Source organism: Helicoverpa zea, chromosome 13 (assembly GCF_022581195.2).
Source record: "Helicoverpa zea isolate HzStark_Cry1AcR chromosome 13, ilHelZeax1.1, whole genome shotgun sequence".
NCBI classification, from domain to species: domain Eukaryota; kingdom Metazoa; phylum Arthropoda; class Insecta; order Lepidoptera; family Noctuidae; genus Helicoverpa; species Helicoverpa zea.
In genome coordinates, this window is record NC_061464.1 from 8,087,526 (window position 1) to 8,093,525 (window position 6,000).

Sequence of the window (6,000 nt, forward strand, 5' to 3'; positions counted from 1 at the left end):
GTAATTAAACGTAATATAATCTTAAACTAAACGTAACTAAACGCAGTTCTGTTTTTAGAAGTTGCCATTTGTAAAATATCACGAGGCCAATGATAAATAATTATTTAAAAGTAGAAATAACAGTAAATATAATTAACCAATTACATATTATACCTTAATATGAATAATTATTGCATACTATCTTAATAATTAACAATTTAAGATATAAACTATTTTCACCATCAATGTTTTTTTTTTTGTATTGGCAATTATTTTATTGACAGGTAACGAAAATCTTTCAGAGTCTCTGTTCAGTTCTTTGCTGTTGATTAAGAGACGAGCTACGTAGAACATTTATTTTATTACCATAACAATGTTTATGTACCTAGCTAAAACAACCTATATGGGTGCACTGTAGTACATAACCTTAAAAAACAAAACTGGTTATAACTTTTACTTCCCAAGTTTAAGTAAGAATTTACAAAGGGCTTGTCTATCATATTACTCACCAATTAAAACAAAAAATATCACAAAACACGAAATTTTATTAGCGGTAAGGAAGTTCCATACGAGCCTGCCGTTCGCCTTTAAAATATGAAGGATATGAAGTTAGGTTTGATTTGATTACCCCAGTTTTTTAAATTTATAGTTTATTTAAGAGGACGAATTGGAATTTTTGGTGCCAAGGATCTCAATTTTTCTCAGTAAATACAAAACGGATCAAAATACAACTTGGTTACCTGAAAGTTCATGATATAAACCTTATTTTGTTAGACGTAGAAACATGATTAGGTAACTTTTATAACAGAGAAAAATATATCAAACATACCTCTTTTTAAAAAGAGATTCACATATTATGGGCAAGCGGGACCGATTTAAGCCTCTTAACTTTTTTAGTAGTTGAGTAGAAGGAATTTCTATCAAATTATCATTTCTAAATAATAAAATTACAAAACCATTTTGTCGCTTACGACTTTTAGTTATAAGCTAGCGCGCGTATTGTTATCCTCGCCCTGCTCAGACGCTCCGACCCCTTTTGGCGCCTTAGATGCGCGTACCGGTTATGGAATTATTGTTGACCAATTCGTCGCCTTAAGCACATGTTGCGTAAGAAAAACGCAATTTCTTTTACTTCTCACACTGGGGTACAATTGGGGTACAATAACTTACACGGAGGTATTCTTTTTACAATCTCATATCTTAATTGAGTGTAGTTATAAGGTTATGAAGGAAAGGCTTATACATACAGTCTTCCTCTGTGACTTGGTAAGCTCCCCTAGCATTTTGAGGATCATGCAATTCTGCACACCGTCTTCCCATGCACATCCAGTAATGAGCTATGCATTTGCAACGTGCACATCTTTCATATTTTACAGCCCACAGCTCACATTTAGAATTTACTCTCAAAGAATCTGAAAATAGAAATATCATCATCTGCCTTGCTTTTTCCCAACTATGTTGGGGTCTGCTGCCTACCTGACGTCCTCAACCCTGGGCGACCCGATACCCTTTCTTTATATTCCGATAACTTTAGTCTTAACATATAATTTACCAATTGTTCTCTCCTCTTCTTAAGATGGAACATAGCGCTTAAAAAAACCTTTTAATTGATATATGAATGTCGTGGTGGCCTAGTGGGTAAAGAACCAACCTCTCAAGTATGAGGGCGCGGGTTCGATCCCAAGTCAGGCAAGTACCAATGCAACTTTTCTAAGATTGTATGTACTTTCTAAGTATATCTTAGACACCATTGACTGTGTTTCGGATGGCACGTTAAACTGTAGGTCCCGGCTGTCATTGAACATCCTTGGCAGTCGTTACGGGTAGTCAGAAACCAGTAAGTCTGACGCCAGTCTAACCAAGGGGTATCGGGTTGCCCGGGTAACTGGGTTGAGGAGGTCAGATAGGCAGTCGCTTCTTGTAAAGCACTGGTACTCAGCTGAATCCGGTTAGACTGGAAGCCGACCCCAACATGCTTGGAAAAAAGGCTCGGAGGATGATGAATTGATATATGACTCATAACTAGAGGTGGGGTACATTATCTTTCAGACATATTTTATCTGGTTGTTCTTGGTTGTTTTCAGTTCTCGAAGACGACCCATATCACGTTGTACTGGGATCGATCTATCATCACTGACAGCACTATTGTAGCCAATAAGCCTGATAAAGTGGTGGTAGATCGATTAGCGCGCCGCGCGATGATAGTCGATGTCGCCGTTCCGCATGACGAGAACCTCGTGAAAGCTGAGAAAGAGAAACAAATAAAATATCTCGACTAAGCGCACGAGGTTGTCGCCATGTGGACACGGCTGTTATTGTGCCGATTGTCGTTACGGCCAATGGTCTAATAGCCAAGAGCCTCGATCAACACCTCATGAGGCTCTCGTTAGGCAGCTGGATCAAGGGACTGATTCAGAAGGCAGTACTTGATACGGCGCGTATTGTGAAGAGGTTTCTGTCTCTGGGACAGACAGGTACCTTGGACCCTGTGCCCGGTATCGGTGGCAACGTATATTTTTTATTTTTAAATGTTTTTTATTTTTATATTTAATATTTAAAAATGTAATTTATATGTTTAACAATAATTAAATGATAATAAGAGATATAATGTGTTGTTTGAAAATACAGCTTATAATTGATATTTATCAAGTATTTTTCTGTTTTTCCAAAACCAAATGTTTACACTTGTTTTTAAAATTGAATGCGTTTTTAATATTTTTAAAAGGTGGGGCAATATTATTCCATATTTCCGATGCTGCATATTTGAAGCTGCCCTTATATCCCTGTGTTCTGTGTTTCGAAATAATAAGTTTATTTTTAATTTAGATCTAATATTTAAGTTATGCGCATCAGCGCATCAAAATAGTTTATTGTAAAGGTATGATGGACGTTTATCGGTGATAACCCTATGTATGAAACCTAATAGATGCACATGACGTCTTGATTCCATACTAAGCAATCCTTTTGCATTTATGATAGGAGATATGTGAGACCTTCTTGGTACTCTGTAGCAAAACCGAATGCAAGCAATTTGGACTTTCTGAATATTTTTTTTTGTCTCTTGAAGTATCCTAGTAGATAAACACAACATCACAGCAATTGAATGATGAGAGCACCAATAAATCAGATAGTAGTTTCCTTACGTCTTCAGAGATTAATTCCCGAATACCATACAATACTTTTAACCTGTAAAATGCATTCCGCACTAATAGCCCGGTCAAAATAGACATAAAAGTAGTGGTCAAATAACAAAAATTCCCGGAAAGCTGAATTTTGGTGGAGAGCTTGGGTTTGTTATTATAAATAAAATATTAAAAGTCCCCATCGATCCCATGTGTGCGTCAAAAGTTATTCTAGGATAAATGTCAAAATTTTAGGCTTTTTGTTTTTTTCTCGAAAACGGTAAGTTTTATCAAAAAAGAACATCAGACCAAAGTTGTAGATTTTAAAATTTTCGACAAGAATGGCATCAACAGTTTTCTCCTAAATGTTACCATTCCTGAGATATCGCGATTCAAAGAGTACACACAAGAGTAGACACTACACATAATATGCACATATAAGCAACGTATATACGAGGGTTTTGAGTGTCAGACTCTTACTGACTAAAAAACGTCGTGTTCCGTCGTAAGCCTTTTATGTACCAGGGCCGCGGTAACTCTTTCCCCCCAGCCCCCCGGCCCCAGCAGGTCTTGGCCCTGCTGGGCCCCGCTGGGGTTGCTGACACCTCTTTGAGGAGCGCGTAGAACAACGCGCACCGCCGACACCGGGTCCTTTGTCTATTAACTAGACATGAGCGATGAGCCACCCGAATTCACCGCCCACAGACCCACGCCTACGGTGGCCGGGAGTCGTCTCGCGACACCTGGCGCCCTTGGTGTCTACCTGGTTCAGCGCGGCGGCCGGGATGAGAGGTGCGAACTCTTTGTCGTTCCGCCTCCTCCTTCTCGAGCATGACTGCTTCGCCAAAGGAGGTGACAGCATCCCATTCCCTCTCGCCCTGAAATATGGCCTGAACCAGGGCCGAAAGCCAGAGGTCGCCGCCGCCTAAAGCCTCGACGAGGACCCGACGGTGCTCTTCCCACGCAGGGCATACCTGGCTGTGTGGTCCACCGTACCCTTGGGGCTGTCCGCACAGTGGTGATACCCGAGCGTCTCCTCACGACCGATTCGATGCAGGTACCTCCCGAAACAAACGTATCCGGTGAGGACCTGCGTCACGCGGTACGTGACTCCTCCCGAGCCACTTCTCAAAGAGGGACTTACCGCCACTATGGTGGCGTGCCCTAATTTACAACATAATGTGTAAAACAGAGATAAAGTTAAGAGTTTACAGTTTAACTTTCAGTTGCATTGTATAATTTTGTCAGCTTACTGAGACCAACTTTTTGGACCGTTACATAGGAGCCTGCAAAGGCCTTTTTGGAATAAAAAGATTTTGATTTAGAATTTCAACGTGGGCAGTGGGCACTCTAGCCTCAGTGACAAGCCACGTGAAAACCCGCCATGACCCAAGATATAATAATATCGAGGCTATGCGGCAGTTAATTCTCGTAGACCAACATGTAACATACCGTGACATAGATCCGTGGGCATAACGATTTTTTTACATTCCCCAAAATTAAGCAAAGTCTTCGTGGTCAACGTTTCAGCACACCTGAAAAAGCTGTTGACTCATTCAAATCAGCCATTTTGACTACCGCCACTTCAGAATGGAATAAATGTTTCAAGAACTGGTTTTAAATGCATGCAAAAGTGCATTAAAGATCGCGGAGAATTCTTTGAAAAACAATAAATGGTATTAACCTATTAGATTGTCTTTACTTATTTCAAACGACACAACTTAAAAGGCAGCCCTCGTATATACGTGGCTTATATGTGCATATTATGTGTAGTGTGACTCTTTGAATCGCGATATCTCAGGAATGGTAACATTTAGGAGAAAACTGTTGATGTCATTTTTGTAGAAAATTTTAAGATCTACAAGTTTGGTCTGATGTTCTTTTTTGATAAAACTTACCTACCGTTTTCGAGAAAAAAAACAAAAAGCCTAAAATTTTGACATTTAACCTCGAATAACGTTTGACGCACACATGGGATCGATGGGGATTTTTAATATTTTATTTATAATGATAAACCCAAGCTCTCCACCAAAATTCAGCTTTCCGGGAATTTTTCTTATTTCAAATGTCTATTTTGACCGGGCTATAAGTTATTGATATAGTCTGAAAAGCGGAGTTCATTGTCCATAAGCGGACCTAAGTTTTTAGTAATTCTTACCCTTTCGACCTCCTCTCCGCTCACAACAATTGGTTCGTATAGATTTTCAGCAGTATTTATTTGGTGTTTCGTACCGATTATCATGCATTTGGTTTTCGATGCGTTGAGTACCAGAGTGTTATTGTGAGACCAGTCGACAATTCGATCTAAATCTTTCGTGATATTTTCTATAGCATAATTTATTTCTGAAGGCATACATGACTTATAGGTCTTTGGTAAGTCGGCTTTGTGAAAGTTTCTAAAACCTACAAAGCGTTTTGCGGGAATCGAACCCGAGACCCCGTGCCGCGCTTGCGACACCTAGACCAATGTGGCAGTAAATTCAACTATAAGTAGATTAGTACCTATATAAAGATAGAGAAATAAAAAAATATTTTTATAAAAAATAAAACCAACTCCCAAAAACATTGAACAGCAAAAAAAAAAAACTAATCTTAGGTGCATAGGCCTAGAACTCAGTGTCTTATAGATGTGCCTAAGTTCATTTTGCCACCGACTTCTAGGCGTATATTTGGGAGCTATTTTTATTCTCCAAAAGCAAACCTCCCATTCAAGTCTGAATAATAACGCGCTTGAAACTATATTATTTTCATAAAACTTCTAAAAATTAAAACTTCTCTCCTGGATTTATACATCAAAATTCACCTGTTACTTAATATTCATTAGTTTTACCTACCTGGTATATTTCGGTAGTTGTTAGCGAATTTTCTTAAATTGTCAGTAAAGTTGGATGCCCATCTG